This window comes from Pleurodeles waltl, chromosome 1_2 (genome assembly GCF_031143425.1).
Source record: "Pleurodeles waltl isolate 20211129_DDA chromosome 1_2, aPleWal1.hap1.20221129, whole genome shotgun sequence".
In the NCBI taxonomy this organism is placed as follows: Eukaryota; Metazoa; Chordata; class Amphibia; order Caudata; family Salamandridae; genus Pleurodeles; species Pleurodeles waltl.
The window spans coordinates 760903977-760923337 of record NC_090437.1 but is presented as its reverse complement, the minus strand read 5'-3'; the positions used below and the strand labels follow the sequence as shown (position 1 = coordinate 760923337).

The 19361-nt window shown below is 43.1% G+C and overlaps 1 protein-coding gene across 3 annotated transcripts in view; it reads left to right on the top strand.

Annotated features, from left to right (window-relative positions):
* FSTL5 (follistatin like 5) overlaps positions 1 to 19361 on the top strand; it is a 2922734-nt gene that overhangs the window by 291278 nt on the left and 2612095 nt on the right. The gene's annotated exons all lie outside the window — the stretch shown is intronic.

Below are 19361 nucleotides of genomic sequence, written 5' to 3'. Positions count from 1 at the left end.
ATATTTAAAAAACAGAATTGTATGCACATTTCTTGTCCCCTAAAAGGGAACCTTTGTCTTAAGAAAAAATAAACTACTGTAAAGATTTGGCTCATATGATGCTGCTATTTAGCCTGAAATGAAACGTCATACCTTTTAACACTAGTTCTTAATCTAGGGAATTTCAATTTACTGGAAACAAAGAGTAGCGCCTGCTCAAAATATAAAGCTCAGTAAAAAGAAATCAAAGGCTTTTTTCCTACCAATTCAGTGCAAAATTGTTGCCAGTTTGCACAGGGAACATGCAATCTTCACAGGGTCTCTGTTAGAAATGTGAGGGGTAGGCTATGAGGTAAAGTCACTTTACTGCCTTGTGCTGTTATCAGAGTCTTCCCCATTGCACAAAACAAAGAATCATAAAAAAACAGGCTTCACTGAAAGGAATGTTTTTTAACATGTTAGCCTAAAAGGAGCAGCAATGCAGTGTTCAGTCAAAATGTATAAATTCTTGTGTGTGAACAAACTATCAACAACACAGTTGATCGAGAACAGAACTGTTTGAAATGGGGTTCGTGGTTGGCAGGGTATGCACCTCAGCTAGGCAGAGCCCATAACTCTAGTCAGGGCGAGTAAGTTACATACCAAAGATAACCTGTGCTTACCCCTGGCACCTTAGCACAGAGGAGTCAGGCTTACCCTCAGAGGTCATGTGAAAAGCGTTTGTGTGACACACTTACACCAGTGACACAATAAATACACCACAAAAGAGTTTTCACACTAGCCTATATAAAAATAAACTGTATTCCACTTAAACTGTAGAACAAAATGACTAAGGGCCAGATGTAGCAAAGGGTTTTACCCATTCTGTGTCTATGGGAAAATGTCTTCGTACATATGGCCCTAAATCCATAATACTTTTGCCTACCAGGCAATTGTAAGACCACCATAGCACAACTAAGAAGAATTAGTTTCAAATTGCATTAGTCATGTTGAACATTACCCTTCCAATGGATATCAGGCAGATGATGCAAGGTGCTCGTTATTCTGGCAGAATAAACATGCCATGTAGTATACACCAGGCCATGAAGAATGCAGTGCAAACATGAAGGGCACAGATCATCAGAGTGAACTACATACTACAGAACAGCCAACAATCATCGGGCCAAGCAGAGGCACATGCCCTTTCACTCCTATTGGGCGGTTTATGGTAATTTTGTGAACTTGACGGAAAAACCTCGGGGCACTTGGGTTCCTATTAGGACAAATATGGCTGTTATGGAAAGAAACATGAGTAAGTCACCTGGGTTCCTGTGCGACAACTTCAAATGTGGGGAAACCCTCCTCAGGCCCCCTGTTAGAAGTGGGGTCTTTGGTTGACAGTCAGGTTACGCCCTGTTCAAGCAAGGACCCTCACTCTAGTCAGGGTAAAAGAGAATCACCCTCAGCTAACCCCTACTTACCCCCTTGGCAGCTTGGCAGAGCAGTAGGCTTAACTTCAGAGTGCTAGGTGTAAAGTATTTGTACCAACACACACAGTAACTTAATGAAAACACTACAAAATGACACAACACCAGTGTAGAAAAATAGGAAATATTTTTCTAAACAAAACAAAACAAGACCAAATACGCAAAAAATCCAACATACAATAGGAAAAATATGAATTCTGCAAGATTTATTCAAAACTACAGTTCCTTGAAGTCGATAGCTCCACCTGGGGCTATCACGGCGTCGTGATCAACAAAACCAACAGTTCAGGCCGGCCACGGCGTTGCGGGCCAGCTATGGTGTCGGGAAGACCCGCAAACGGTACCTTGGATTTGCAGGGCGTCGTGATCCTTGCGGTGAGCTCCGGAGAGCGGCTTCACTGACGCCGCGGTGTCAGTTCCAGAGTCGTTGCAGGAGTTGTCGGGCACTTGAGGCCACACGCGCTGCAGATCGAACTCCAGGATAATGAAGTCAGGTGCTTCGTGTACCTCACGAGCGGTGTCCGCAGGCCACGGTGCAGGCAGCGGCACCGGTGTCAGCAGGAGCGTCTTCGTCGGGGATGCCAAGGCTGTGGTGTGAGCAGGCGATGCCAGAGTGAGGTCCCACAGGTCGCGGTGCGGGCAGCGGCTCGGTGGAGTCATCCAATGATGTCGTTGGTGAGACCAGGGTCGCGGTGCGAAGCGGTGCAATGCGACACCGTATGGCATCAGCAGGTCACGTGCAGGCCAGCGGCGGCGTTGGCGGCGTCGCTGTGGTTCTCCTTTTAAACAGCACAAAACACACAGTTCCCAGTGCTGCAGGTCAAGGAAACTGAAGTCTTTGTTTTCCCTGAGACTTCCAACAGGAGGCAAGCTCTAATCCAAGCCCTTGGAGAATTTTCTCAAGCAGGACACACAGCAAAGTTCACCCTTTGCACTCTTTTCAGGCAGAAACAGCAACTGCAGGCCAGTCTAGCAAAGCAACACAGCAAAGGGACAGTACTCCTCCTTCAGCTCTTCAGCTCTTCTCCTGGGCAGAGGTTCCTCTTGATTCCAGAAAGATTCTAAAGTCTGTGGTTTTGGGTGCCCTTCTTATACCCAATTTCTCCTTTGAAATAGGCCTACTTTAAAGTAAAGTCTCTTTTGAATGTGAAATCCTGCCTTGCCCAGGCCAGGCCCCAGACACTCACCAGGGGTCGGAGACAGCATTGTGTGAGGGCAGGCACAGCCCTTTCAGGTGTAAATGACCACGCCTCCCCTCCCTCCTAGCACAGATGGCTCATCAGGATATGCAGGCTACACCCCAGCTCCCTTTGTGTCACTGTCTAGTGTGAGGTGCAACCAGCCCAACTGTCAAACTGACCCAGATAGGGAATCCACAAACAAGCAGAGTCACAGAAATTGTATAGGCAAGAAAATGCTCACTTTCTAAAAGTGGCATTTTCAAACGACAATCTTAAAATCAACTTTACTAAAAGATGTATTTTTAAATTGTGAGCTCAGAGACCCCAAACTCCATATGTCCATCCACTCCCAAAAGTAATCTACACTTTAATCACATTTAAAGGTATCCCTCTAGTGCACTTTACTAGGGACTTATTAGTAAAACTAATATGCCAATCATGGAAAACCAATTACATACAATTTTACACAGAGAGCATATGCACTTTACCACTGGTTAGCAGTTGTAAAGTGCTCAGAGTTCAAAAGCCAACAGCAACAGGTCAGAAAAAATAGGAGGCAGGAGGCAAAAAGACTGGGGATGACCCTGCAAACAGGGCCATTTCCAACACCCCCTTTCACAGAATATCAGATAAAAAGAGCCACTATCCATGCTCTCACCTGGGTCATGAGACTGTTGCTTGCGTGGCTTCTCATGAGCGTGCGGTGCAGCCACTGGCACCAAGATTGTCCTCCAACCCCAGATGCAGCTGCAGGGAGGTGAGGCACATGGTTGCCTGGCTCAAAGACAAAGGCAGGGCTGGAGTGCACACACCGGACCAAGACTCCTGCAGCGCTGCTTACCAAGATGCAAATGCCCTGCTCCCCTGCTCCCCAGGTACTCCCAAGGCGGGAAAGCATGGCGGCTTCCTTTTGGGGATGGGGGTCCTTGCATGAGGAATTCCCTCTGTGCGTCTTGGCAGTCGGGCCACACTGAGCGAGATTCTCAAGGTGCAGCAGGCAATCACGGTTGGGCTGCGCCAAATCTTTCCTGCGGGCACACGCCCAGTATTACTGCTGCAGGACAGTCTCAATGGAGCAGCACATGGCGGAGTAAGTGCAGCGGCATTCACTCACTCCCGTAAGAGGCAGCTGTAGATGGGCCGGCTGGTTTCTCCTTTGTCGGGTCGTACTTCACCGTCCCTTGGCAGGACGGGGACCGTAATAGTGTTGTGGGTCCATTTTAGATAGTCACTTGGTCGGAGTAATAACTTAGCTTAGACTTGTGGCTTGTGCCCTTCTACTCAGTTCTTGTGCTCTGTATTTTTGTATTCAATTTTATTCATTTTATTATTGCTTCTTTAGTAGCATTTTTTAAATTCATGATCAACTGCTATTTTGCAAAGGCACCACTATCAGTGTCCTGGATTACATATTTTGCATCATGTTCTTTTCTCTGGAATCCAGTGCTTAGTGACTCATGTCAGACTTCTGTGCATGAACATAAACATGTCCACTATAATAAAATCTTGTAGGACAAATGGCGTCAGAGGAGGATTCAGCTAGAATTTCCATCTATGCTGCATGCCGGTTTTCGGTAGACGTCCGTCTTTGTGTCTCCACAGATCCTGATCTGGTGACTGGCAGTCTGACCTTGTACCAAGGTAACAGGGGTGGGGTGTGCTTCTCATGGCAGTGTATGGAAGACTAGGCTTACATCACCTTGCTCTCGCTTAGGGGCTAGAGATTAGGTTTTTGGATAGGAATTGTATATTCATCTTATGACAGTATGTTGGGCTTGTTCATATTTGCATCTCTAATTTTCGCAATCCTGATTCTAGTGTTTCTCCTTATTCTAATAATTGCAGCACATTCATTTGATCGTAGATTGCAGTTGTTTCAATAAATGTATTGAAAACTGTTCTGCATCTCCTTTCTTGCCTATGTGTGTGCTAAGAGACTTGTATGTGGAGATAAAAGGGTGAGACTTGTTACCACCACAATTTCCTTGAGGGGTCATCAGAGTCCATGCAAGGCTTCCACAAATCACCTTTAGGGGTTCGGTTTTGGTGAGGTACTGCTAAAAAAACGGGAGGGTAGCGTAGACAGTTGCCATCTGGTGTAGGAGTTACTCAATTGCCCACAACACAGAAGCACTGCTGCCCCAAATGCAGTAGTCTCATCAGAGAACAAGAGTCCATATGACACTAGATGCTAATTCTCACACAACAGAGTTCTCCACAAACTGGTGAAAAGAAAAAGTGCCTGTGATGTGCTTTATGGCAACAAGGGACACCAAGTTATAAAGTGCTCCTTTTTGATAATGAGGCACCCTCAGCTGGCCTCCTCAGGCTGAGGCACTACAAGAATGGGATCGATTGAAGCACTCAACCAGGTCTGGCTAAAAGCATGGGTGGCCTCACAAATGACTGATGAAGGCACACTGTCTTCACGTGCTCAGGGACCTAGGACAAAGCCCTTCAATAAATATTTTAGCACTTCACCAAGCACTATAACAGCAGAGACGTTAGCAGTTTTTGCTTAATCCTATGTTGGCCCCTGGGAGACCACTGTGGCACACTTGAACACAGTACCAGCAGCACGCCAGCACATCAGGGTCCTTGGGGCAAAGTTGAAGTCCTTCTTGTGCTTAGCAAGCCACAGCTCAGCACAACAGCAGGACAGTCCTAATGGCAGTTCCTCTTGGCACAACAGTCCCTTCCAGTGGATTCTAGATACATGTCCACATGGTGTCTGAGGGAAACCAAGTCAGGGAGCAGCTAGCAGCATGGCAACAAGCAGAAAAGCAATCTAGATGAGTCCTTTGTGCCACCCAGCAAACACCAGGCAGCAGGGTGACAAACAGAAGAGCAGTTCAAATGAGTCCTTTGTGCAGTCCAGCAGTCCTTCTGACAGAGGTTCAGTTACAGTTCCAAAAGTGCTCTAAAATCAGGGGGGAACTTCAAAGGGACCCTTCCATGTGAAGCACAACACCCTTTCAGCCCAGCTCTTTCTCCAGACATTAGTAAGGGGTTATCAGTCCATTGTGTGAGGACAGGGCACAGCCTATTCACATGTTAGGTGTGAACAACCCTCCCTCTCCTCAGCCCAGGAAAACTATCAATATGCAGGCACCTCTTCAGTCACATCCAACCCATCCTGTGTTATGGCTATCTGTAAAGTATGCACCAAGTGGAACTGTCACTCTGCCCCAGACATGGATTGGAGTCAGGCTGCAAAGTACTAGAGTTATAAGGACAGAGAAATGCCCACTTTCTAAAAGTGGCATTTCTAAAATAGTAATAAAAATCCTCCTACACAAGTAAGTAGGATTTCTCACTACCATTCCAAACATACTAAACATGCCCATGCTCATCCTTATAGATCAGAAGATACCAAATACAAATATGTAAGGGTATTTCCAATGCATTCCTCTGGTAGGAGCTGCACTCACAGTAGTGAGAAACTAAATAGGCTGTTCGTCACTACTAGGGCCTGCCTTTTACATACACAGCACCCTGCCTATAGGGCTGTTTAAGGTATAGCTTAGCGGTGACTTAGGTGTACCAAAAAGGGAGTTTAGGTCTTGGCAAGTAGTTTGACTTGCCAAGTCAGTGTGGCAGTAAACTGTGCACACAGGCACTGCACTGGCAGGTCTAGGATAAGTCTGAAAGGCTCCTTCTATGGGTGGTGCAAACTGCACTGCAGGCCCATTAGTAGCATTTAATGTACAGGCCATGGGGCTTATAGCTAAATCAACTAAGCCAAACTGGTGTAAGCCAATTATACCAAGTTTTAGAGGAGAGAGCACATGCACTTTAGCACTGATTAGCATTGATACAGTGTCCAGAGTCCAAAAGCCAACAAAAAGAGGGACAGAAAAATAGGAGAAAAAAGGCAAAACGTTTGGGGATAGCCCTGCAGAAAAGACCATTTCCAACAAGAACATAAAACTACTCCTAAATTAAGTACACAAAGAATAAGGTATTTTAAAAAGTAAACACTAATGGAGAAAACTAGTGGAGGTTTTCAGTATCTACTAAAAATGAAACACTTTGCAATTAAAACCAAATGTAAAAAGTATTGAGTGACACTTTACTGGAAAGTATAAAAATAATAAAAAATGATTTAAAAAAATGAAAAAATAATTTAAAAATTCCTATCTTTAGCCCATGGATCTGATCGGGATGTTAATAGCTGAAGTGAGTAACAAGCAAACTCAAGATAGTTACATTTACACTCACAACTAATTTTGCAATACAAACAATGACAATATACCAACCTGAGCCCTTTATCTGAAGAGAGTGCTAGGAGTGATGTGTATTTGTTGAGAGAGTCCTGTATGAACACTAGATATTTGGGTGTAAAAACTTTAGGGCCAGATTAAAAAGGCCCTTTCACCACCGGAGTGTCACTTTTAGTTACACTCTGGTGGTGTTATGCACTGCTCCGTAATTAGAAGGTGGTGTTAAGCATTCACAGCTGCATTCGTTGTTGTGGGTATTACATATAAGTCACCCTAGCGGGTGACTTATATGTAATAGAAAGGGAGTTTAAGGATTGGCAGGAAGGTTTAAATTCCAAGTCGACATGGCAGTGTGACACTGCATTCAGGCTGCAATGGTAGACCTGGAACATTGTTTAATGTGCTACTTAAGTGGGTTGCACAATAAGTGCTGTGGGTCCACTGGTATCATTTAATTTACAGGCACTGGTTATATTGTATAGCATTCTACAAGGGTTGTTTATGTAAATTAAACATGCCAATAAAACCATGTTGAGTGGAGTGATCACAAGCACTTTAGCACTGGTTAGCAGTGGTAAAGTGCACAGAGTACTAGGATCAACAAACGCAAAACTCCAGTAAAAAGCTGAGGTAAGTAGGCAAAGAATGTGGGGAAGACCACCCTAAGGCTGACAAGTCTAACACTGATTATGTGTAACATTTGTTGCCTGAGTACGCCATACATATGGGTCCGAAGCCTGGACTTCAGGCACCAGCCCACATATTAGGGCAAAATCAAAATGCCTGAAAAGCAAAAAAAGCACGCAAAATATATACACAGATGGAATTCCTTATGGTCATATATGAAATTTGAACATATATTTTGAAATAAAGAGCATTACATAATTTTCAGTGTAATGGGTATATTTTATTACAAAACAGGACAGAATACTTTGGAGCTTACTTAAGAGTTTTTGGGATGCCTGGCTGGTCGGGCAGGGATGTCCTCTGCTCCCCTGGAAGAACACCACCTGTCATGTTTAAAGATTCCTGCTATAAAAATCCGTATTCCTGTGCCTTCAGCCACACCAATGCCATAGTTAATCCTCAGATAGAATGAATCTCTTCGTTTTTTTGGAAGTTTAGGGTAATCAAATATCTCAAAATTACACTTTTTTAGTATTTTATTCATTGGTTTTCTTCATAAGAAACACATACATCAACAGTAAAACAATTGCCAGTTATTGCGATATACAACTCAATCTTTGTGATGGGTCAAAAGGTGCATACGTCTCAGCATATTTTCAGGGTAAAATTGTATACCATTACATAATGTATCACATAGGAAATTCTATGGGGATCATCAATAGATAAGTAGTAAATGGTGTCCAAATATCCTTCGAACTCAAAGCTTCTGGCAGTTCATCAGCGTATATCTCCAAATGGTCTCGACAATTTGCAAAATCACAGTACCACTGCATTCATTTTAGAGATGTCTTTTTCCCCGAGTACATAGCCACCCTCCTGTTGGCCAGCAATAAAGCCACAGCCAGTAGTTTCTGATTCGCTGCCTGCAATGCTCTAACAGAACCCAACAAACATACCTGGTGGGTGCAACTCACTGACTCCCTTACTACCTCAATGAGGATGAGCGTCATCTAAACCAAATACTGGTGTATTGATGCGCAACCCCATGCCAAATGTAGAAAATCCACCCCCAGAGATTTGCATTGTGTACATGTATCATCCTGTTTGAGCCCATATTTAAACAACCTGGAAGGCATGTGATACATCTGATGTAGGAATTTGAAGTGAATGATGCAGAGATTGCCATTCGATGAGAGCATCCCAGTTAAGGTGCAGGAGAATGTCCATTCTGCTGCACTTAGTGGTGGGTCTAGGACAGAGTTCCATTTATCCAACAGTGCAGATTGGGATGGCCGCTCATCTTATTATGATGCTATATTTAGCTGTGTGAAAGTCAGCCTTTTAGCATGATCTCCCCAGTGTTTCTGACTGATACTGGTGGTAACTGACCCTGATTGTGCCCTGGACTCTGCTAAAAAGGCCATGGTAAAGGCTCTGAAAAAAAGGTATGTGGTAAAATGGAATGATTACAATTGGCAATGACAGACCCTTGTAAGTCTCTAGTAAATAATAGGGCAACAGGGATTCAAACTACCTAGATGTCCCTAGTATATAATAGGACAGGGGAGGTCTGAGGCCCAATAGATTTCCAGTACTGGAGTGTGTACTGCTGTGTTGCCTTCTGTCATTTTTAAAGGCAGCCCTGCCTTGCAGACTTTCTATGAAAAGCAAAATGTGTGCAACTTCCATTTTGGAATTAAAGGTACTTCTAAAGTGATTGTCTACCTTACCTTTACATATACGCCACCCCTTCGGTCTTCCCTAGATGGCCCAAGAATGGGGTACCGTGTAACTATAAGCAGAGACAGTATAAAATATGTTTTATATGCCCTGGTGAGGGAAAGCCGCACCTTTCATTTTTCCTCATTGTAGATACTTAAGGCCAGATGTAGCAAACAGTTTGCGAGTCACAAACGTGTGTTTGCTATGCAGAAATGCATTTTGCGAGTCAGAACCGACTCGCAAAATGCATTTCCGACTCGCAAATAGGAAGGGGTGTTCCCTTCCTATTTGCGACTCGCAGTGGTATGTGGAGTCGCAGTTACCATCCACTTTAAGTGGATGGTAACCCACTCGTAAACTGGAAGGGGTCCCGGACCCCTTCCCCTTTGTGAGTGGACCCAAAAATATTTTTTCAGAGCAGGCAGTGGTCCAAGGGACCACTACCTGCCCTGAAAAAATTCGAAACTAAACGTTTCGTTTTTTTTTCTAAGTGCAGCTCGTTTTCCTTTAAGGAAAACGGGCTACACTTTGAAAAAAAAAACTGCTTTATTTAAAAGCAGTCACGTACATGGAGGTCTGCTCTTCCCAGCAGGCCTCCATCCCCGTGAGTGCCCATAGTCGCTATGGGGGCGCAAATTGCGACCCACCTTATTAATATTAATGAGGTGGGTCTTTGCGACCCCATAGCGACTCGCAGACGGTGTCTGAGACACCGTTCTGCATAGCAAATTGCGAGTTGCAATTTGCGAGTCGCTCGGACTCGCAAATTGCAAGTCGCAATTTGCCGTCTTCCTACATCTGGCCCTTAGCTCCATAGGATAACATGGGAATATTTTCCATAAGCATAAGTATTGTTAGGAAGGATCTAGATGTGTCATGAAAGGACTCAAAAGAATGATAAATTCAACAACTTTCCACAGTTTAGTTTATCATAAATAATGCAGAAAAGAAGTTAGAAGACTTTCTTTTCTGCAAGCCAAAGTCCAGGCTACTAGTGGCCTCTCCTGATTGGTCAGCCTTAACAGGAATAGCCAGGCTGCTTTCATGATGTATAAGTGTCCTGCACTGAGCAGAGGTTATCTGATGGGGATGGTTGTCAGATGCTGAGGCCAGGCCAGGAAGTTGGCTGGATAAATCAAACTGGGATTCAAAGGAAGCAAGACAGTAAGCAAACCAACCAGGCCTACCCTTTCACCCTGTACCCCCCAGATAGATTGCAGGCCCAGGAAAGGAATTTGCAGATATCCAGAGGGGGAGTGTTAATGGAAATGAGCCACACCTGTAGCTAGGTTTAGACAGGGCTTGCTCCTCTGGAGGAAAATCATCCATCTTGGAATGTTAAAGTGCAGTGCTTTATGGAACAAGACAATGCCAGACTTTTGAAGAAGCTGCCATGATTGTGGGTGGCACCCTGTAGATCATTGAACAAGAGTGCCCCCTTGCTTTTTCCCAGGATGATTGAATAAAAGTAGCTGATCTGCATTGCAACTCAGATCTGCTTCCTGAAATCACAAGAAGAAGAAGAACTGCCTCGTTGGAACCCTGATCTGTAACCCCAAGGACTGCAGCACTGAAGTACTGCTCCTGTTGCATACTGGAAAGACAGCCCTAAGGACTTTGCCTTACTTCAAAGAACGCAGCTTGCCTGCATCAACTTTCACAAAAGTCTCCAGCCTGGAGTGTGTCCAGTGAACTTTTAAGGATTTGGTCAGGTGCATTGTGGGAATATTGGTCCTAAACTTCCAAGGGCCATCTCAGAGCTTCTGAACCCCTGGATGTGTGTTTTAGACACTTTGAACCCTCAAGATGAACTTCAGGAAGACATGTCAGTAGTTTGGAGAAGTTTGGAACAACTTTTGGAAAAAGCTCCCTAAGTGGAAACATTATCTGTCCTGTTCCAAGCCAAATACCTTCAACCTCGAGAATACCAGTATTTGACAGGGGCTTTCCAGAAAAGCAATTTCGATGATGCCACATCAAAATTGGCTTGTGAAGAGGACAGCATGACACAAAGAGAGAAAAGCTCCATAAAAGTTTCTAAGTGTGAAGGTAAAATTTTGACTGACAGTATATCCGAGGAGGGCTTTGTCCCAGTCAATCACAACCAGATGTTCTGGTTGGTGATATTGGTTTCTACGTACTAGAAAGCACATTTTGTTTATTTAATCTTTAAAAATGTGTAACTCTGGTTCCCTATAATGGATTTTTTGTCATTTTGCTGTCATTCTAAAGATAAAAATATTTACTATTTTTATAAATTGGTGTGGGATTTTTGTTGTTTATTGTGTAATACTTATTTACTGTATTGGCATATTTCAATGCTTTACATACCTGTCTCCTAAGTTAAGTCTTCCTGCTCGTTGCCAAGCTACAAGGGGTTGAGCCACGGGCTAGTGCTTTGAGACCTTGACTGGACCTAACACTGTCTTGGAGCATTATTGCTAGTGGTAGGTTTGCACTTACTTCTACTAATAACCAGCCTCCAGCAATAGCTTTGTAATGAGATGCTGCTGAGCTGGGTTAGTGAGAATGATCTGTAGAGCACCTAATTTGGGGTTCTGCTGGGAACTGCGAGTATGGCTGTATCAGTGACGTGCCAAGGCGCATGTATGTGAAGTGCATGAGCGGGGAGCTTCTATGTTGCTCAGGCGATGCAGTGAAGTCCACGAACTGCTCCTCAGTGTAAACATCTAACAGAGTTAGTAGCTCCGCCCTCTCAAGCAGTGTTAATGCTGTGGCTTGAGGGGGCTTCTCCTGGCACGTTGCACATTGATTTCTAAGCCACAATGCGAATGTAAAATTAGAACACGCACACCCAGGCACACACGTCCCTAAAAATCTTAAATTAGTTCTGCTATTTTCTACTGATACTGTTGCCAGTTACAGTGAGATTGTCCTGTTCGCACAGACTGCCACAACCATACAAAAAAGTGTTAAAATAATGTGATTCGGTAGTGTCGCAGGGCTTTGCGGGACACGTTTTAAATCACTCTGTTACAATTCTGGCCCTACTGTAAGATAATGTGTTTTAGTCCCTGGTGCCTACAATCCAATTATAGGAACATAACTTGCAAAGCACTCTGAAGCACTGAATCCCGCATAAGCGCCCTCTGAAACAGAGCTCAGTAGCGCATATCAACAATAAACCAGAGATGTAGCAATAAAGCAACACCTGCCCCCGTGAACTGTTCAGGTCTCTCCACGAGTAACAGGTTCACTCGCACTGGTACTTGTACATGCCTCTCTCTCGGTACATTTCTGCAGCACACTGCAGGTAGACAGCAACATATTTACATTCCTAGCCAGTGGTTCCCATGGTGAGCTGGAGTACCCGCAGAACCGCCGGCTAACTTAACAGCATAAATGACTTTTCTGTTTACAGAGGCGAACGGCGGTGGATATTGCGAGCCCGCAGGGCTTATGTTTGTTTGCAAAGATTAGCGTAGGAAATAACAATGTGCCCGTGTAAGTTTGAAATGTAATTCTGTAGTGTGTATTACCGGCGGAAGGGACCTGGCTTTAAGATGTATGCAAAGGTTTCACGTTTCCATGACATCCTCCTCTCCCTGGCCGCCACATTCTGTCATCTGGCATTGCACGAACGGACAAATAGCACACTGAGTAGCTGTCCCCGAGCCGCAGTACTGTGCTTCAGGCAATTTAAGCTCGGTCTTTTGGCCTTTAGGGAACAAACATAGTACACGTTTGATCCCTGTTGCTTTTTATATCTGTACTCTTGAAATGCAATTAAGGATAGATGGGATGAAACGGAGAGAGGCGCAGTGTGCGTGCACTCCACTGTTCTCAGAATGAGAACGAAGCGGCTGAGTCTCTTTCCCTACAAAAAGATAGGTTAACCCCTTAGAGCCCAAGGGAGATGAATCAGAGCAAACAATATGAATCTTTGCTTCTGTTGCTACACGTATAATTCACCGTCCAGAGGACGGTGTCCTCTGAGTTATGCTTTATGAATATTGATTATATGGTGTGGTAAGATATAACTTCTTGGCTTGCTCACACACACAAATGACGGAAGTTTGCTTATCAAGAGTCCTGGCTACAAAGGCACCGATGAACATTATAGTTCCATCTGGCGTTCGATACACACACTCGTTTCCTTTATTCCGTAATTCAGTCCTTCCGTAGGGGTCTACTCTTGTATTTTTTAATGCTGCTAATGTTGAAGGAGAGAGGGTCAGGCCATGCTGGCTTAAGCTGCTACCATGAAACATATACTGGCCTTCCACCAGTGGAGGTAACAATTGTAGTGCACCCAAGAGATGGTCTGCTTTATGCCTTGTGGTTGTTTTCGGTTCCAGTAGGCGGTTTTGGAGAGCCATCTGCGGAGTGGTGGAGCTATCTTGGTCTTTTCTAATCGGACAGTCAGGGGTTCAGGTATAAATCCTTTCCGAATGACAAGGGCTTAAGTATGAATATGCAGGGCTTTAGGGTTTCTTACAACACAAGGGCGAGTGTAATGTTTGATTACACCGACGATCTTAGGGGATTCATGCCCCTTTAATGATAGACTAAATGTAAGCATACAGTTAATGGAGCAGCATGAAACAATGTCTGCAACAATAATCAGAGTACTGTGCTAAACAAACACATTTTGCATTGGTGCAGCAGCCGGCTGCTTTTTCCGGTGCAAAGTTCAGGTTATTTGTGGTTGAAGGTGTACAGCCTGCGTCACAGGGGCGTAGCTTCCATTGGAGCTGCAGGTGAAGTGCACCGCGACCCAGAGTCCCAAGGGGTTCACAGAACCCTGATAATTTGTGTATTTTACAATTCAAACAGCAACTGGGGTGTCCATTTCCTTCCTTGCACTTGCAGCCCATGATACACTGGCTATACACCTGTTGCACTAGACACCCTTTCACAAAGTAATGTTGTGAGTACTCCAGGCACTGTTCTTCCACGAGCGTGGAGGAGCATCACCCAGCTATTGCCAGCAGCAGCAGCTGCAAACCTTTCACTACAAAACAATGATAAACTATGTTTATTATTGTTTTGTAGTTAAAGGGGCGGGGCACTGGGGATGATAAGCACTGAGAGGGAGTGCTGTGCACTCCCCCTCATTGCGCATGTATGTTTGGCTGACCGTCTCGGGCTGGCCCAACACACATGCTCACTGTACTCTTTCTAGCCCGGCACTGTGCTGCTGGGATGGGGAGAGCAGACACAGGCTCGCAGTCTGCCTGGGAGCACCCTGGGTGGGCGATCCATCCAATCCTAACACCGCTCTGAGCAGCATCAGGATTAGTCTGCAGCAGAGGAATCAGCGTCAGTGGTGGCGGCATCATGCAGGTACTTGTATTTTTTTTTCAATAATCCCCTACCACTGTCTCCGTGCACCGCACCACCCGTAAAAAAGTGCCACAAGCTGCTCCTGAAGTATTCTACACAAACAAACGTGCCTTTTAGAGTTTAAGTAATCTCAACTGAATACATGTATTTTTAAAAAGATGTACATACCTCATACATTCACAATGGTAGTAGATGGATGTGGTAAGACGCTGTTCCACGGTATGTATCTTTACATGTCAGGGAATAAGTGCTAGACTTTTGCCCTTTTGCAGGGTCATCCTCAATCTTTTTGCCTCCTGCCTCCTATTTTTTCTTACCTGTTGTTGTTGGTTTTTGAACTCTTAGCACTTTACCACTGCTAACCAGTGCATATGCTCTCTTTGCAAATTGTATTGTTGATTGGTTTATCCATGATAAACAGTAATGTGTTTTATAGGTCCTAAAAGTGAAATATTGCAAAATTTGTTTTTCACTGTTGCAAGGCCTGTCCCTCTCATAGGTTAACATGGGGACTACCTTTAAAGCTGATTAAAGTGTAGATTTCATTCCACTGTACTAGGGAATTACCAGTAAATCAAATATGCCTATCGGGAAACACCCGGAACAACGACTCCGAAACCACGAAGTCGTGAAAAACAAAAGCGAAACAACAATTTTGTTTTCCATGACTTCCTGGTTTTGGTACCTTAACCATGCATGTCTGAACAACGTACATGTGTGGTTAAGGTACAGAAGAAGGGAGCCGTAGTCGAGGTGAAGGAGGAGGTAAGTTGGGCTGGGACTGGGGCTGTTTTTGTGGGGTGATGGGGGTAGTTGGGGGGCTCGGGGTGATTAGGGGGCAGGGTTTAGGTTTAAGGTGTGGGTTTGGGGGTTGGGGGGTTCAGGTTTTAGGGGCTGTGTGGGACTCGGGGTATTTTTAGTTTTTGGGTTGGGTGGGGGGCTGGGGGTGATTAGGGTTTGGGGAGTCCGGGTTTGGGGTGGAGGGGGTCAGGTTTAGGTTTAAGGGGTGGGTTGGGGGTTGGGATGTTTAGGTTTTAGGGGCGGGGTGGGAACTCAGGGTATTTTTAGTTTTTGGGGTGGGGTGGGGGCTGGGGGTGATTAGGGTCTTGGGGAGGGGTGGAAGCATGCTTGAACCGTGCATGCTGATCGCTAATGCCTTTACCAGGAATGCGTTTACAATGGTAAAATCGTTGTAAACGCATTCTTGGTAAAGGCATTAGTAGTTAGAACAAGGTCGTTGTTCGGACTTCGTTGTTGAGCAACGGGTGCATGAAGCACCCGTGGTTCCGACATATAACCATGCAAATCATGGAAATCCAATTACACATACATTTAACATAGGAGCACTTGCACTTCAGCACTGGATAGCAGTGGAAAAGTGCCCAGAGTATCAAAAACAGCAAAAACAGAGTCCAGCACACATCAACAACCTGAGAAACAGAGGCAAAAAGTTAGGGGAACCCACGCCAATAGGGGAGACCACGCCAAGGGTGAAAGTCATACAATCTGTCTTAGATATTGATGTAATTTTAAGAAACAAAAATCAAGAGAAATTGACCAGTGTTCATTACTGTGTCCCTTATTAAAATTAACTGAGAATACAGACTATTTGCAATGTTTTGCTGGGGCGTGTGCTTAGTAATTATTTCTGCTACTAAACTAACAATGGTTGTTAGCATGAAATGTCAGAAGCTCGCATAATAAGCTGATCTATTAAAACTACTATTGTCAGTCTCAACACAGAGACTCCACGGAGAATTAATTTGTGCAGAAAAATAATATGCATTGGGAAATTGACCAAACCACTCATGTTCCAGAGTAATTCCCTTGCAACAAAGAAGATCTGTAAAAATAATCGCAAGGTAAATCATTCGATTCTCATAGGTATTCAGAGCAGTGGTGAAAGGTGATTATAGTAAAAACTAATTGGCATGTTTAAGAACAAAGGCTGTTATTTATGAAGAACATCTGAAAGACTGTTATGCTTGCGTTAGTAAATCCAACGTTCTTAGAAATATAGTAAGACAAATCATGCATGACGCTCCAATGTATTAGAACCATTTTGTTCGGAAGTACAAAGCTTTGAAAACTTCTATGTACTTTCCGTGTACAGTAGTTTCATCATGTATATATATTTTACGAAGTCGGCATTAGCAGTGCTGAAGCACAAAAAGTTCCCAATAGAATCGTTTTAGGTAACTAAATTGGCATGTCAAGTTTTGGGCAGATCCCAACTGGGAGTGAAGATTAATACCAAGATTTCAAAAAGCTGTGATATCTATAAAAACATTGCTAAGTCTAATCTCAAATGCACTATCATAGATGGTGTATGTCATCAGTGAAGTCTTAAGTTGTGTCATCAGTGATAACATTTGAAGTGTCAGTGATGTCATCAATAATGTCAATTAACGTGCCTTGAATGATAGCATATGTAAGGCAATAATCAGTGCATGCTTGGGCTACAGGTTATTGTTAGATTACCTAACCATAGCTCACGAATGTAGGAGCATTTTAGATTGTTTTTCAGCCATAACTGCACTTGAATTTTATATAATATGATGCATTATATAGCATCCAAATTGTCACCTCAGGTTGTGGTGACATCATAAAGCACATGAGATGGCGGCAGTACACACCCATGTTCACAGGCTAACTTGTATACTTTTTAGATGACATGTTTAGTACAGGACAATTTATTGAAAACAGCAAGTGAAATACTGGGCATTGTTTGTTTTGTTTATAGAAAAAGCTGCAATAATATGTAATTATGTAGCTATGAAAGTAGAAATTTAGAAAAGACATCCTTTCCATTGTTACAAAATACATTCTCTCTGTTAAAGAGATAACTATTGAAGCAGTTCTCTGCAAAGTGCTGTTAACAATGGCCATGGATTTTAGGCCTTGCCTACCTTTCGTTGACAGATTGTTGTTTAAACAGTGGATAATGATAACATGACGCAGAGAGTTTTAGGGCTGTAGGGCTGTAATTATGACGGTGAAACCCATACTGCACAGGGAGCTATAAATTATTTTACATAATTCACAGTGACCCCTGAAACAGTTTCCATGTTTCCCGTTTCTCATTTATACGTGTTTTATAACTCAGACACACAATAGTAAACACAATAGCAACAATTCAGCTTCAGAACACCACACAGAAATAACACCAAACAATGCCACAAATGGACATCACTGCAAGGCAGTAAAATACAACCACTCTAGTCAACAATTTATCAAAATATCCCAGCACGACTTCACAGCAACGCAAACAAAACAACTAGACAACAGCACAGAAGAACAATATAATGAAAACAACATCACAAAAAGAAAACAAAAACACAAACAACAAACTTGAAATACATCTAAACATAGCACACTAAGTGGGCACGAAACTAGCACAAAATCTCATTCTCACATAACATCATACTAGCACAGCAATAACACAACATACCAACAACACTGTACGGCACACTTTTAATACGCCATACCAAATACCACAGATCAGTAGTACAACACAGTGTTATGCAAACAACAAACATATAGCAGAACAAAATTCCAGCAACACACTGACATCACAAAAACACAACATACACAACACAAATTATGGAATATAATGTCACACAGCTCAGTCACATAGTCCATCACAACAAAACAACCCAATAAAACACTAACGCACACATATTCTCCATCTATCTAATTTAAGTACTGCCAACTTGCATGATTTGTGCTTTCTATTTACATATTCGATATATATTTATATATATATATATATATATATTCCAGAATATGAGGATTCTGACATGGAAAGCATCCTTTTTATGGGCGAGCGCAAAGCACTCCGTCCATAAAGTAATCTCTCTTTGGGCGTCAAACCATGCCCAGGTCACTCCAGTCTCTTTCATTGGTTCCTGGGCTTACTCTTTAAAATCTGTTTGCTTTCATTTTTGAAAGGCATGCATACAGCATGCCTTTTCCGGGGTTTAGCCCGCCTACACAGCACCGGTAAACTACTAGAAACATACGAGGCTCAATGTTTTGAGCCTGGTTTCTGTACTACTCTATCTGTTATTTTTCCCGCAGCGCGATCGCGCTGGGGTTTACAAAGTGCAATCGCACTCCATTTTTTTGTTTTCAATTTTAGCGCGATCGTGCTGCATTTTACATAGCGTGATTGCGCTGTGTTTTATTTCTTTTAATTTGTGTGGCAAGAAAAGTTAGGTTAGGAGTTTACAACGCAAATAGCTCCAACTCGAGCAAATGCGAGCCCCGTTGCATTGAAAATGCTTGTTTATAGGAATGCTATCACTTTGGACACTACTACTATGCTTAATAGATTTTCCATAGAACATAATGCAGTCCATTGCTGTAGCTGTATACATATGAACTGTGAAAACATATATAACATAGTAAATTTCAGATTTATAGAAAATGCCAGTTTTGAAATTGATAGGATACAGTTTATGTGATTATTATAGATACCTGGTTTGAACCAAGGTTTGTTTTCAGTGATTAAAAATTCAGACCTGTATTCTGTTTGGATAATTATTTGAGAAAGTTACAAAACATGCCAAAAATTAATAATTCTCCCTTACAATGTATCATTTTAAAATATTATAAACATTGTTCAATTATTAAGTGTAACACATTGCCATGAAATAGTTCATATTTCAAGGTAACATACTTTATCAGCTAGATTCACAATTCCTTCAAAAATAAATATACACATTGTTCATAAGTTTAGTTTAACTCTCTAGCAGTTATTTAATATAACAACACAGCAGTCAAAACACTCAAATAGCGAATCATTGCTAAAAATCCAAAGATGGCATTGCATTTTTTTAATGAAGATTCTAAAA